The sequence below is a fragment of the Malaya genurostris genome, chromosome 1 (assembly GCF_030247185.1).
Source record: "Malaya genurostris strain Urasoe2022 chromosome 1, Malgen_1.1, whole genome shotgun sequence".
Classification (NCBI taxonomy): Eukaryota; Metazoa; Arthropoda; class Insecta; order Diptera; family Culicidae; genus Malaya; species Malaya genurostris.
This window is the reverse complement of record NC_080570.1, coordinates 46701889-46718363: the sequence shown is the minus strand read 5'-3', so window position 1 is coordinate 46718363 and position 16475 is coordinate 46701889. Positions and strand designations below refer to the sequence as shown.

The 16475-nt window shown below is 36.9% G+C and overlaps 1 protein-coding gene across 1 annotated transcript in view; it reads right to left on the bottom strand.

The window, feature by feature from the left end:
- The window catches only part of LOC131438807 (homeobox protein 5), a 154191-nt gene that overhangs the window by 97909 nt on the left and 39807 nt on the right, over positions 1-16475 (bottom strand). The window lies entirely within an intron of this gene.

Here is a 16475-nt window from a genome sequence, read left to right as displayed (position 1 = left end):
ATTCTACAGCTCGTCACGTTTCTGAATATTTACTAATTGATTCGTCTCAAAACATGACAAAAACATTTTCTCATAATTACACCACCATTCAATGTTGGATGACTTCGTAACTAGTACTTCACTTTTCACTTGTTTAATCAACGATTAAAAACTTCGAAAATTACCGCTAAGTATTAAAAATCTTCAAAAATATATCAGATGAAAATTTGCACTTAATTTAGTTGATTGCGTTTTGTTTTCATCTCATTTCGTATCGCAAGACTGCCAAGTTTTCTCATAACGTTATGAAGAAAAATTGTTTTGGTATCCATGACATTAGTATAACTATATTTGTGATATTTATATTAAAAAAACTATTTCGACTTCGACAATTAGCGGAAAGTGCGTGATAAATACTATTGAAATATTCATTATGTCAAATCTAGTAGCACTGGTTTCATTCCGATATATCTCGGTTGATTTTTGAGAAGACCGTAAGAGCAAGTGACAATTTATCTTTGTTTACTTTCTCTTTCGATTATTATGATGTGATTATAAAGATATTCTTGGATTTCGCAGTTTTGTTTGAAAGTCGAAGGTTTCGGGTATCATTTCATGCAAAGAGTTGAGTGGTAAATGTGGAAATCTCTTTTTTTTATATCATTTATTTTACCCCGGCTTTAACCTGGAAATCTCTTGGTAATTGATAGAAGAGAAAGTAAACAAAGAGAAACTGTCACTTGCTCTTACGGCCTTCTGAAAAATCAACCGAGATATGTCAACATAACGCTGTTGAGTGTGTGTGTGTATTTCATCAACTGCACATCTGATATTTTTTTTATTTTTGAAAGGGTCAATCCAGATTATTCTTACAGTAAAATTTGTAAATATAAAACGAAAGGATACGAAAAAGACCCAATAAATAATTTTTTAAATTCGAATTGATTCCAAACATAATTACAAAAATATCGTCTGTTGTCTCACAGTTAGCATTGGGTCCTTTTAAGAAAAACGGCTGGTGGATAATATCAGAGACATAACCGGATGACGTGAACACGAATAATGGATTGTTAAACGTGTCACCGAACCTGTGTTCTGCAATTGAATGTGGTAACTGAGCTCTGGAACTGTTTAGAATCAATACATCTTTAGATTCAAGTTCCTGAATTCAGTTACACTTCTAGAATTGTGAAACTGAATTTTAGAACCAACTTATAGACCTGCATTCGAGAACTAAATTCTGAACCGGAATTCTGGAATGCATTTGGGAACTGAATTCTAGAAATACAATTGAATAGTGGATTTGAATTTTGACCCTAGTTTTTGGTCTGAAGTTCCAGAGCTTCAAACTCAGAACTTAGTTTCAGAATTCTGAACCTGATTTCAAGATCTGAATTTCGGACTTCAATTTGAATTCGTGAAATCAGTTTCAGATTCAAGCCCGGAATTCATTTCCGAAGTTTAGTTCCTGTATCTAGGTCTAGAATCACAATCCAGATCTCAGTTCCAAAATCAAGACTCAGAATCATGTTCTGAAATTCGAATTCAGTTCCAGAATGGCCTCGGATTTAGGATGGGGAGCTAAATTTTAGATCTGTATTCTGGAAATGAAAAACAAAATCTGCTATTGGAATACACTGACTGGATTTTAGTATTTCAGAATTAGATTCTGGACGACCTGGATTTTGGTCGTAACTAAACGAATCAACTACGCAGCCAGAATGAATGAACCATCAAATTTGTACTTTCTTCAAACCTTCTAGAAAACTTTAACTTTAAACATTTTAGAAAACTTCAATTTTACAACATTTGTGGTTGTCTTATACTACTGAAAATTCTATCACAAATTGCTTATCATATTGCCGATGGTGTGGAGTTTTTTTCCATTATGATGATATGTTAAAAAATACAAAAAAAATCACGATCCAAAACTTATCAACTTATGATAAAGTAAGGCGTATTCATGTCATCAATTTCTCAAATGTAATGCAGATGTCATGCATATAAAAATATCTGATACCACTTGCATAAAACTAATTTTAGTTTCAGCTCAGGGATGCCATGTTCACAGATTAATGTATGTTTCACAGATTTTCAATTTTCTGCATAGATTTTAAAAATGACACACATTTTCACAGATTTCTGAAAATGATCGCAGATTTTCATAGATTCGGGAATAAATCACAGATTTTCACAGATTTTTGAAATCGAGCACAGTTTAGCACCAAAAAGTACAGAGCGGTTCAGGAAAAAGGTACAGAACGTGGAAGTGAGCATTTTTTTTGCTCACCAAATTGATTTCGATCTGCTATTATGGTACGGGAAACGGAAACAGATTTTCACAGACAGGTTTCTGGCTTGATCATAGATTTTTGAAAAAATGATCTGGCATCCCTGTTTCAGCTTACTTCCACTAACACATTTGATTAGCAACAAACACATGCCTATATGGATTTCCTCTTGCAAACATTATTGCGATATAAAGATTTACGTTCCTTTTATAAGTAAACCCGCAAAATAGGGACCTTTAATTTAACACGCGAAAAGCAATGGATATGGGATGTTATCATAAAACTATTTACTTTACCAGAAAACTGCTCTTGTTAAATTGATCTAACCCGATATTTCATCCAAAAAGCCAGGCTTAGCATTCATTTGAGAATAAATTATTGTTAAAGAAGATTGTTTGAAACCCAATCTTGTAAGCTTTGATAAACTGGTTGCACTGCATATATGAATACACAGATAAAAATATTTTGTGAATTTACTTTTATTTTCATGAACATATTTGGAGCAGGCAAATAAATGGAAAGTTACATTACAAAACTAAGCGGCTTGTAAATATACAGTCTTGTTCAATGAAAAACTAAATAAATCTTAATGTAATTTTACATCAATCATGGTTTTAAATCAGAAATGATGTCTATTTAGTATAGTACTATTGGTTAACATGTCGTGTAAGTTTACACAAATTACCAACTTTACTCTAGGCCACAGCGTTGTTAGGTTGCCAGATTTTTCTCGCTTCGCCAGACGCTCTAACTAACTTATCTTTTGCCAGATTTTACAAATTTTCTGGGTTTTGGCCTCTAGGCTGATAAGTGGTGAGATCTTTTTTTTTTTGGCTCACTGAAAATGAAGCCCGGTCAAAATTTCCTTGTATGTTTTTGAAAAAATAACCTGGCAACTCTGCTCGCCCCCCTGTCCCGACGTCATCTTGATGAGATCAAAATCGGAACATCAAAATAAACTGATCAGCAACGTAAACAAACAATCAGTAATGCAATTGTTTTACGGTTTGTCTTATTTAGTGCGCGAAAATTAGAGAATTTTGGGTCGACTCTCACACAATAACTTGTCGGTTTACCTAAAACACAGCAGATAGTGTTTTGGAACATCAAGTGGAAGGAATTTTCACAACTTGAGAGTCGCGATGACTATCAAATTTCCGATGGCATGTCGCAAAAATTATATTGATACAAAAGATACAACAAGAGATTTTTTTTTTTTTTTTTCATAAATACGTTTATTTCATAGGCAATATACATAAGTTTTTCTTCGCCGTGGCATCCACAATACATAGTAGTTTAAACCTAATACATTTCGAATATCATATTAGTATGTTGGTACTCATTAGTTAATCTAAACACTGTTTTTATCAAGCGAGTTGCTATTTTAAATTACATTAAATAAAATACATTTATTTTGTACATGATCTTATAACTATTTCAGGATTGTTTGTATCAGTTCACCACTTATATTCAATATCCTATAGTTGGCTATTGGTTGAACTCATGGAAGAGAAAACAGTTTAACATAAAATAAAATTTAAATTGGAACTCCAATGGATTTAATGAAATGATAAAGAAGTTTCATGTATGGAAGGTCACGACAAGCAAGAATGTCGCGAACTGGGACATTGGATAGTCTACCTTGGGTACGCAAGGAATTTATTAGTTGAGATCTGACATCACGAAACTCCACGCATGTCCAAACAACATGGTCAATATCGCGGTAACCTTCGCCGCAAGCACAATGATTAGTCTCGGAAAGTCCAATTCGAAGGAGATGTGCATCTAACGTGTAGTGATTGGACATGAGTCTGGACATCACACGAATGAAATCTCTACTCACATCCAGTCCCCTGAACCATGCCTTTGTCGATATTTTAGGAATAATTGAGTGCATCCACCGACCCAGATCATCTTTATCCCAAGAAGCTTGCCAGCTGGCAAGTGTTCTTTGGCGAGACGCGCTATAGAATTCGTTGAAAGCAATCGGTCTCTCATAAATTTCACCCTCAATAGCACCACGTTTGGCTAAAATATCGGCTCTTTCATTGCCTGGAATGGAGCAATGAGCCGGAACCCAAACTATTGTGATTAGATAATTATTATTCAATATGTCGTTCAGACACTGTTTTATTTTACCCAAGAAAAACGGTTCATTTTTGCCAGCAGCGTTTGAGCGAATGGCTTCAATTGCACTCAGACTATCTGTGAAGAGGAAATAATGGTTTGGAGATAATGTGACGATTACATTCAAGCTATAATGAACTGCTGCTAACTCTGCTATATAAACAGATGCAGGTTCTTGAAGCTTGAATGAGGCCGAAACATTATTGTTGAACATACCAAACCCTGTCGCTTCTTCCATTCGCGATCCGTCCGTGTAAAACATTTTCTCAGAGTTAATATGCCTGAACTTACTTGAAAATATTTTTGGGATTTCCATAGAGCGTAGGTGGTCCGGGATTCCACGCACTTCGCGCTGCATGGATGTGTCGAAAAATAAAGTTGAGTCAGGTACATTTAGGAGGCTGACACGGATAGGAATATATCTTGAAGGGTTGATTTCCTGTGACATATGGTTAAAATATACTGTCATGAATTTTGTTTGAGATCGAAGCTCGACTAGTCGTTCGAAATTATTAATTACCATGGGATTCAGCACATCACATCTTATTAGCAGGCGTGATGAAAGCTCCCAAAATCGATCTTTTAATGGAAGAACTCCCGCCAGAACTTCAAGACTCATTGTATGTGTCGAATGCATGCAGCCTAAAGCAATTCGCAAACAACGGTACTGAATTCGCTCAAGTTTGATAATATGAGAATTTGCAGCGGAACGAAAACAAACGCATCCATATTCCATCACTGAAAGTATCGTTGTCTGATACAATTTTATTAGATCTTGCGGATGAGCACCCCACCAAGACCCTGTTATTGTTCGAAGAAAATTTACTCTTTGTTGGCATTTCGTTATCAGATACCTAATGTGTCCTCCCCACGTGCATTTGGAATCAAACCACACCCCGAGGTATTTGAAAGTCAAAACCTGTTCGATTATTCTTCCCATCATATGAAGCTGAAGTTGCGCGGGATCATGCTTTTTTGAAAAGACGACCAGCTCTGTTTTCTCCGCAGAGAATTCGATACCAAGATGAACAGCCCAAACGGACAATTTATCTAAGGTATCTTGCAATGGTTTTTGCAGATCAATAGCTTTGGATCCAGTAACTGAAACCACGCCATCATCTGCCAATTGTCTTAGTGTACATGGGGTTACTAGACAGCTGTCAATGTCATTCACGTAAAAATTATAGAGGAGCGGACTGAGGCATGAGCCTTGCGGGAGACCCATGTAGCTAATTCTGATTGTTGCCAAATCGCCATGTGAAAAATGCATGCGTTTCTCTGACAAAAGGTTGTGCAAATAATTATTTATAACCGCTGGGAGTCCATGTTGGTGGAGCTTGTCTGAAAGAACATCAATGGAAACTGAATCAAATGCTCCTTTAATGTCTAAAAATACAGATGCCATTTGTTGCTTTTGAGCGAAGGCAATTTGGATGTCAGACGAAAGTAATGCAAGGCAATCATTCGTCCCTTTATTTCTACGGAAGCCAAACTGAGTATCTGACAACAAACCGTTCGTCTCGACCCAAGTGTCGAGACGTCGTAGAATAATTTTTTCGAACAATTTTCTGATGCAGGACAACATCGCAATGGGTCTATATGAGTTGTGATTGGAAGCTGGTTTCCCCGGCTTTTGAATGGCGATAACTTTCACTTGTCTCCAGTCAGGTGGAACAATATTTTGCTCAAGAAACTTGTTGAACAATTCCAACAAACGTCTTTTTGCGAGGTCGGGCAGATTCTTCACCAAGTTGAATTTAATTCTGTCCAATCCAGGAGCGTTATTGTTACAAGACATGAGTGCTATGGAAAATTCCATCATTGAAAAGGGGCTATCAATGGAATCATCATTTGAAGAAGACTCCCTAACAATGCTATGCGTAGGAACGGAATCTGGACAAACTTTCCTCGCAAAATCAAATATCCATCGATTCGAGTACTCCTCACTCTCATTTCCTACGTTACGATTCCTCATTCGTCTGGCCGTATTCCAAAGAGTGCTCATTGAGGTTTCTCTTGACAAACCTTCCACAAAATGTCTCCAATAGCTGCATTTCTTAACCCGAAGTATGTTCTTGTACTTGGTTTCTAAAACCAAGAATTTTTCAAAATTCTGAGGAGTTCCTCCTCCTCGTTTTAAAAACGTCTTGAAAGCATTTTGTTTCGCGTGTTTAGCATCTGAGCACTCTTTGTCCCACCAAGGATTTGGAGGTCTTCTGTTAGACGATGGACCAAGAAATCGTTTGGTTTGGGCTTGTTCAGCGGCCTCCAGAATCGAACAAACGAGGAAGTCATATTCTTCAAGTGGGGGAAGCTCTTCCATTGAAGTTAAGACACTTGAAATATTACTTTGGTATTTAATCCAGTCAATATTTTTTGTCAAATCATATGGAATATTAACTGAATTAGCAATGCCTTTGTTACTGCTAATTGAGATGATGATTGGTAAATGATCGCTACCATGTAAATCAGGAAATACTTTCCAGGTGCAATCTAGTCGAATTGAAGTCGAACAAAGAGATAAATCTAATGCACTTGGACGTGCAGGAGGTCTTGGGATCCGTGTCATGCTACCCATATTTAGTACCGTCATGCTAAAATTGTCGCAAATATTATATATTAGAGATGATCTGCTATCATTGTAAACGGAACCCCACATCATTCCGTGCGAATTGAAATCTCCTAAAATCAAACGTGGAGCAGGAAGGGCTTCGACAATTTCATTAAGCTGTCGTTGTCCAACTTGAGCTCTTGGAGGAATATATACCGAAGCAATGCAAATGTCCTTTCCTTTAATGTTTATTTGACAAGCAACAACTTCTATACTAGAAGTCGAAGGAATGTTTAATCTATAAAAGGAATAACATTTCTTAATTCCTAAAAGCACTCCACCATACGGGGAGTCTCTGTCGAGACGTATAATGTTAAAGTCATTAAAATTTAAGGCTATGTTTGATGTAAGCCATGTTTCGCACAAAGCAAATACATCACATTTTTGACTATGCAACAAAACTTTAAATGAATCAAGTTTTGGCATGATGCTTCGACAATTCCACTGCAGGACAGTGATTGAATCATTTGCGGCGGATGATAAATTATCCATCAAATGATACAAAACCTGTAAGAGCTGGCCATTGAGCTGATAACTGTTTCAAAAAAGTTCTAGCTATTGGAAGGAATGCTGTTATGATGGTCTTTAGAGGTTCAGAAATATTGAATGCAGCGAAAATCCATTCTACAATTTCCGAAAATTTCAGTAATCCTGTTGGTGAATGTGAAATGGAGCCCACTGGATTATTGTCTTTTCTTGAGCTAGTTCCTGGATTGGTTTGTGAATTTGACAAACCAGGAGGCACAGTTTTTGGTTTTAAATTTGGCTTTTTAGCTTTAACACGGGGATCTTTTTTTGAAGGTATAATTTTAGGTGTCTTTTTTGGTATTTTGTGGTTTGTTAATCTCCTCTTAACAGACCCTTGAGGAGTGACAAACGAGGTATCTTCACTATTTCCGTCAGAGTCAGATTCCTCTGGCTCCGCAAGATTTGAAAAACCGTTTTCGGTTTCCAAAGGGGAGACATGTATGACCGTTTTGAGCATTTCTGCATATGTGCGCTTAGACCGTGCTTTTAAAGAAAGCTTCATTTTGTCTTTACGCAGCTTAAATGCAGCGCACACTGAAAGATCATCATGAGGGCTTTCCCCACAATAAACACATTTTTCAACATCTTTATCGCAAAGATTATCCTTATGAGGCCCTTGACATTTGATACATTTGGACTTATTACTACAGTAAGTAGCTGTATGTCCGAATTTTTTACAGTTCGTGCAATTCATAACATGCGGTACGAAAAGCCGAACAGGAAGACGAATTTTATCGATATAGACATGGCTAGGCAATGCAGATCCGGCAAATGTTACGCGAAACGAATCTGAGGGACGATAAGACTTTTTTCCATCGACAATAGATGCTGAGTACAATTGTTTGCACTCGAGTATCTTAACTCCCTCAAGCATGGAGTTTTTAAAACGGCCAACTCCATTTTTAAGTAAATCATCTGCTGTCAGACTTGCTTCAGTCACAACACCGTCAATTTCTCCCTCCTTCGATGGAATGTAAACTCGATATTCAATAGCAAATAATTTACAGGTTACAATATCGTTTGCCTGTTTCAAGTCGTTAACTACAACTCGAATTTTATCTCTATTAACCTTACAGATTTCTTTAACTTCAGAGAAATGTGATGTCAAATCCTTTGTAATTTGCATCAAGTTTAAAATCTTTTCTTTTTTTCGAAGATAGACTATCCATGGCCCAGTGGTACCCTGTGGATAATGTTTAGCCCTCGGAGTATTTAAACTTTTACTAGTATCCGGAATCGGATTCGGATGATCTTCCATGAGATCATCCATTACATTAAATTTTTTTTGTAAATTAATAATACCAAAATAAAAACTTATGTTTAGTAAAATTTCAGATATAAGAAATAAAAAATAAATTAAATTAAATCTACCTTGTAGCTGATGTCTCTGTTCCTTTATCGTGAAGAACGACGTGAAGCTCTTCCAACGATTTCCAATTGGCAGTCTTTTGCTGTTTCCAATTGGCAGTCTTCTGTCGTTTACTGCTATCTCAGTTGCTCTGCCGTCGTTGTGAACACCACTGCACTTGCTGTACCTGACCCCAGGTACAGTGCTTTTGCTCTTGGTGGCGATCAAATGCGATGCTTGCAGTGTAGCACCTCGCGATATATGCCGTCTCTTTTGATCCTACGCAGCGTACAAATTCTGGTACCTGGTAGATCAGCACTGGGTTGCTTTAGCACCTCTGTGCCTTTGCACCCCTTCGTCTTCGCACCTTTATGCGATGGCACCTCTGTGACTCGTCACTTCTATGCTCTCGCACCTCTGTGTCTCTACACCTCTGTGCGTATGAACGGGATGGCCTTCGTTGCTAGCTTTCCAGTCGGGAAACGCCCCGAATATTGCGTTTGCTATGGGCAGTTTAACTACCTGAAGCTTAGAATTGTCTCGGTAGCAGCCGTTAACTCACGAGCCAGTACAATCGAAACACAACCTCTTCGCTTGAATGGTTTTTTACTGAATGAGATACAACAAGAGATATTCACGATCAAAAACTTATCACTCTATCATTTTGAAAGGGCTCCTTATAGTAAAGTATTCACAACAAAAATTCTGACAATTTGAACTTGAGAGGGTAATAGTGTAATGTTTTGTTTTGAACGCAATTGCTAATCAGCGTTGTCAGATCTACGGAAATCTCCGTAGATCTATGGGTTCGAAGATTTTATACGGTCCTAAGGATCCGTAGACAAAATCTACGGAAATTGGATTTTGTATGCGGGAATTTACGGAAATTTGAATTTATCAACGGAAAACTACGGGAACCAGTCTGGAAAGCAAAAAAAAAGATTTCCACTGCGAGTGCTGCCGAGAAATATGCCAATTTACGGAAATGACAATAGTTCTATCTGACATCACTGTTGCTAATTAATAGGATGAATAAAAATCCAATGAGATGAAATTAAAAACAGAGTAGTGAACATATCAGAAGTGTTTTGAGCGTTTTGATTATTAGTTTAATTCCCAAAAATGTTAATCAATTTCAAAGGAGCAAGGCGCACTAAGCAAAAACATGAAATAATTATAGTGATTTTAGTGGCCAAATCAGGGTTTTGATCAGGTCCATACAAATGAGATAAAATAGGGAACCGTTATTCTACATATTAAACAGAAGGAATTAATGAGAAGTTTCAATATTGGCCTTTTTCTACAGAAAATGCTGCTTAAATGTATTGTTGGTAAAATTTTCGGTTCCGGGAAAAGTAACAACTACCTAAATGTCGTTAGCGTAGGAATCCGCTTTTGTGATTTACCAAAATCAATCCTAATAAACCTGGATGAATCTACAAAACATAGATAAATGTTTTTTGGGACTTTTTGAACAACAAGATAAGTCATTATCACACCACTATCTGGATTAAGTAGAATTCTGTCCGTTAGACTGACTCAACATTTTAAACACAGTTCATATGCGAGCCTAGTTTCTGTACATTTACTAAAGTTTCCAACAAACAAGGCAACCTTGAAAGCAATTCCTGTTTTTTTTATATTTAAAGCACGTCATAGCCACAGCAATTTAATTCGCACGAACCACTTAAAGGCTCACTCATCATAACAATCGGCTGAAGTACAGGAGGCTACCCAGCCCAGCGGAAATGTTAACTGTAATTACTGTTTCCACCCAAACTCATTCATCAGACTCGCATGATCAGGCTTCAGTGCCGTTCGGAATTATCGTCCACCGTCCGAAAAACCTACCGACCACTAACCGAGCCGGATAGAAATTGAATAAAATTCAAACTATATTAAATTCAATAGCTGCAACTGTTTATGCCGAACAGGAACGATTCGTTTCATCGGATGCCAGTTGCAACAAGCCAACAGCTATTTCCAGTCCCCAAGCCTAGGCAAATGCAAAAGTTTTCCCCGGACAGGCAGCCTTCGGTACCGAGCAGTTAGGGAAAGCTCCGGTTGGAAAGAAGCAGAAGAGCACCCGGGTTGACTGATGCTACTCGCATAGCAGTGCACTTCTGTGCAATATAAGAAGGGAGCTTCTGAGAACGGGTAAGCACGGTCTGAATGCACTCGTTTCGTACCCGATTGCATGCCGGCTCGGTGGAGACACCCGGTTGCTAGAGCGACGATTGCAAACCTCAAAGGAACGAACGGGTAGGTGGAATATGGTCATGCTTATGCACTTAATTTCAATAACTTAATTGCACGTCGTACATTTATAAACGAGCTTTGCAATACCTGCATTAAACTGTCAGCTCGCATGGGTTTTGTGATATGGTACGTATTGCATCCAACAGTCACAAACGCGCAAAACTGTACTCATGTGAGGTTGCTAGAATTTCTATGACCCACAACGTTTATAGCTACCATGCATTTACATTAATCGGTAATTGAGTAATGAGTTTCCTGGTCTCGAGTTGGAACATAATCCAACTCCAGGGCCGTCTCAAGAACATTCTGAGAGCTCGGAGGGTCCTTGCGTTCAAAACGCTGGGGATAAAATTCTAACTGTCGTGTCTTGAAATAAAAAAAATAGAACTGCACATTTCTACAATTACAGATGATAATGATAGTAAGCAGGAATATGTAAAACTGAAACAAAACTGATTTTCGGATGTTAAATCTACTACTACTACTCTGCATCGCAATTATCTCGAGATTATTCATAAGCTCTCTATGTATCGCAATTATTATACTACTATTATACTAAATACCAGTGCAAAAAAAATCCGCAAAACTTTTCATGTGTCAAATTCTTAATTAGGTCGTAGTTCTAGTCAAATTTAACTAATTGGTAGAAAATAACTACCGAAATGTGAAATTTTAACTAAAAGGTAAAATCAAATGAAAGAAGCTTGAACACCTAATTTCGCTCGTCGGGTTAATTATGTGCTGAATTTGACGACTCTGTAAAGCCCTCATAATGAATCATCCGAAAAAAGGCATGTAATACAGACTGCAAAACAGTTCCGCAGTTGATGTTTCATGATTTATTGTTTCCATGAGAGTATCATCGGACCGATGCGAATCGACATAATTCACTGGGTACAATGAACGAAACAATGCCGTTCGCTATTGACCAATCCACGCGTGAATGTGTTAGTGTGGTTAATACTAGTGTGATTGTACCAAAGATGCCCAGTGAATTTTGTCGAGCCGCATAGGGCCAATTATTGAAGGAATATTTGGAACGAAAAATTGTGCAATGCTTAGAAAACAGTTAAGATAACCATAAAACTGTTCACAAAAATCTTCAACACGAAATAGAACTGGTTCTTGCTTGTTTCATAAGTTCTAAACTAATGATACTCTAAGCACTTTTTCCGCAGTGTATAATTATTAAATTCGTAAGTGTTTTTACGTCAGTGTAAAATCGAACCCCGCATAGGGATTTCGGAAATTTTGAATTACTCGATTATTTAATAATCGAGTATAATGTAGAAACTAATCGATTGAAATTTATTCGTTTATCTGAGTTATTAATCGATTACTCGATTATTCATTCGATTATTACTATGGGATTTTTTTTAATTATTCGATTAGCTTAATAATCGAATATGAGTTTTAAGCTACTCGATTAAATATTACTCGATTATCTGGGTTATTAATCGATTACTCGATTAATCGATCGATATTACGACATCCCTAACCCCGCAATATCCGTATACGCTGCATCGGTGTGCGTAACAGAGACGTCAAATTGCTCAATGAATAGGAGAGGATCAGTAATATCATTATAGTGATTTTCACTGTCGGCTAGAAAAGATTGCGATGCGATAAGATAGCGACAAAATGCCGCAAAGATAGCGAAACTGTCATTCGCATCGATTCAACCCCTTCGAGACCACAAGCCAGAAAAAAAATATTTTTTAAATTGACCGTTACAATGACTATTTTTTTATTTATTATTAGGAAAACTTCAGTCATAATGAATTCATATTGATAATGCGTATGTGGCAGATTACGGCTACAACTTGCACAGATTTTTTCCGTCACCGTCACCGGAACGTCAGCTTCCGTCAAAATTAGTTTAATACTTTCTTTACCGGAACGTTCACACGCTCCGTCCGTCAAGACATTCCGTGACAGTGACGTTGCGTGTGAATGGCTCCATAAGAATGCATGTAATTAATGTTGACGGTGCCGGTGACGGAGATTGACTGTGACAAAAGAAGACGGATCGTCTGAATCGTACATAATGGTTACCCAACTAACCAAAAGTTCGGATAAATGGAACTGATTTGGCTTAGCAGCTCTCAAAGTTAATCAATAGCATTCTAAGCAGCCCATTTTTTAAGTAATTATCCACACTTGAAAGTTCGTGCGACGCAGCGGAACGAACTTCCAAGCTGCTTCTAGAATACATTGTTCAGCTTCTATTCAGCGGAAGTTCACGCGGAACTTGTTCTGTACTTCGAACTGTCAAAAATTGCCACGTATTTTCTTAAGCAGCTAGAAAGTTCACGCGGAACTTCATCTGTACTTTCAAGTTCTCAAAAGTTCAGCGTGTACTTTTAAGCAGCAAGAAAGTGGACTTTTTAAGTAATTGTGGATCTTCTGGTTGCTTGGGTATTTTGTGCTTAGTATGTTCCCTTTTCATTTATATTTTGTATTAATCGACGCCTTGGTTTTCAAAACCTCGTGCTTTATTCGATTGTGCTATTTGTGTACTCTAAAAAGTTGGTCGTCTTTGACAGATATACATTTGTTGATGCTTCCGATGAACAATGAAATAACAATTGTCGCTAAGGAATTTTACCAGTTGAAAATGCAATAGGCCTCAATCCAACAGCCGATTAATTTTTCTTTTGGCTCTAATGCTAGTTAATTTCAATACAACAGACAGCGAAGGGGTTAAAACAACTGTCTAATTTGCTGGCAGCGATGCCAGGTGAAATTTTAGGCGTCTGCGTATTAGAAATGGTCCTATGCGACCTCAATATTTAGAAGTATGACGAAAAAACCAAACGAAAACCCTACAGTAATAGCAAAAGTCATTAAAATGGACGATTGTTTATAAAAATTTTGAAAATCTGCAAAAAAGCCGGCTTAATTGCAAAGTCTGCTAACAAACGAAATTGCAAATTTACATACCAATATGCAAACCTGGCATCATTGATTCTGACGCTCATTATTTCGCTATCCTGCGACGATTCCGTCGCATTCTATGTCCAGCTGAAAACCACTATATTACCAGATAATGTCACTTTTAATGAACGTGTAAGGGCAATAAGTAATGAATTTGGAATGTAATTGTCTAGTAATCATTGAAAATGATATTACTTGTTTTCGTGTAAGTACCCCCAATTAACATATAGTCGTAAAACTGAATTAGCGATAGCGACACCTGCCAATGGAAAATGGAACTAAGAAAAGGAGGGTCCTTCCAAAAATTTTCGTATTGGCATATTGTCCCAAAACTGAAATGTAAAGGCGCTGCTTGTTTAGAGATGATACTTTCAGCAAGACCTCTCAAATCGCTAGGAAAATTTTTAATTACTCCACCTTTTGAACAATTTCTTATGAAAACGGGCAAATTCATTTGAAAAATCACAGTAGAAGTTCAAGAAAAAGTTTTTACTCTGAGCTGGTAATGTAGATCTTAGTTCATTGTGCGAAATCTACTGGTTATGCAGAATAGAGCATTAAACTTGGTTTGATACCATTTTTCAAATGCCTGGAAATAACAAATAAAGTATTCAAAATGAATAGTACTCGATCGCTATACATTCTAGTACTTGAGAAATAAACATTACACTGGTTTCTGTTTAAAAAAAATGTTGATCCGAAAAAACCTAACCTTACACATTTCTGAAAATTTTCCATCCTTAATCGTAGTTTACACTAAAAAATAGTGATAATAACTTTGAAATCGATTTTCTTCTACTCCGAGTGTAGTTTTATTGCTGATATCTATTTGTACTATTGAATAAACGATAAAAATGTTGCAAATCATTACTGCCGTTATGAAAATTTCCTAAAGAATCCTCCTTTTCTTGGTTTCATTTTTCATTCGCAGGTGTCGCTACCGGTAAATCAGCTTTGCGTCAATGTGCCAATTGAATTAAGTGGAAACTGAAGTGAAGTAGAGAACGTAATCTCTTTACCCGACAAACAATCTTAAATTTGGATGATTTTTTTCATCAAATCTGAAGAACCTTGCCTTAACTCAACAAAAGTAGTTTGTTTATGTTTTTTCTCATATAGAAAGGTTATGCAATCACTGTGACAACCGACTTTTGAACCGAGGCCCGGAGGGCCAAGTGTCATATACCATTCGACTCAGGTCGTCGAGTACACAAAATGTCTGTGTGTGTGTGTGCGTATGTGTGTAACGTTTTTTTTTTTGCACTAACTTTTCTCAGAGATGGCGGAACCGATTTTCACTAACTTAGATTCGAATGAAATGGTTGTACTTGAGAATAGCTCCAAATCTTTGGATACTTCTGTATGTAAGTATTTTTCTCAAATTTAATATGTTGGATACCTTAGTTAATAAAGCTGCAAAAATTAATTACCAAAAACAAAGTGTTTTAGAAAATTTTTTATGTAACTGTTTCAACTAAACGTTTTCTATAGAACAATCACCTAATCAAAATGAATTCAGAGCTATATTTTTGACTGATATAACATTTGTATAAGTGTTTTCAAATGATAAATAATCGCATGCATAAGAGGAGAAGCTTTCCAGAATGCATAATTATTTCTATTGGCGACAGTTATCGCGAGTAATATATTATTTATAACAGGGAGCAAGCGGAATAAGAAGAGAAATATTTTTCTGGAAAAAGAAGGGAGTTGTGTGGTCCTATCCTGTTTTTCTGAAAATTATTATATCGACAGTAGTGGTTTGCAATGTTTTTTCTTTGTGTTTATTCAATAGTACATCCAGTGTTTATGATTGCCGAAAATTTGACAGAAGCGGCTGTATTGCTATCTATATTGTATACCACATTTTCAATCCGGTAGAAGATGCTACAAGAAATCGTGTCTCTCAATGCATGAACCGTGAGAGAATTTTTCTACATTTTTTCGCTCCACTTCATACTCTGAGTATTTCACGGCCGTTAAAAAAATTACAGTCTAATAATGATCGTTACTGTGTGTAATTTCCCAAGAGAAAATCGCAAGTTGACAAGTATCGCAGAAAATCGAATCGATGATTCGACTTGATGATTCTCATACTAGGTTAAAATATTTTAAAACCTTTTTGTGGAACATTCACATACATTTTAAAAGACACAACTTATACAAAGGTTATATGCACATAATTAGAATAAGCGGCAATAGTAAAATGATTCTATCGCAATTATCCACTGCCCATACAGAATCGGATCGCGAAACGAGAATAAGTGACCGTTTGTTGCTTCAGAGAGAATCCCCACAGCAGCGTGCTAACCTTTGATTCCCAGCAATGTCATCGAGAGAAATTCGCTCTCGCATTAATTAGGTTTTTCACCGCCACTGCTAACCTCAATCGGAT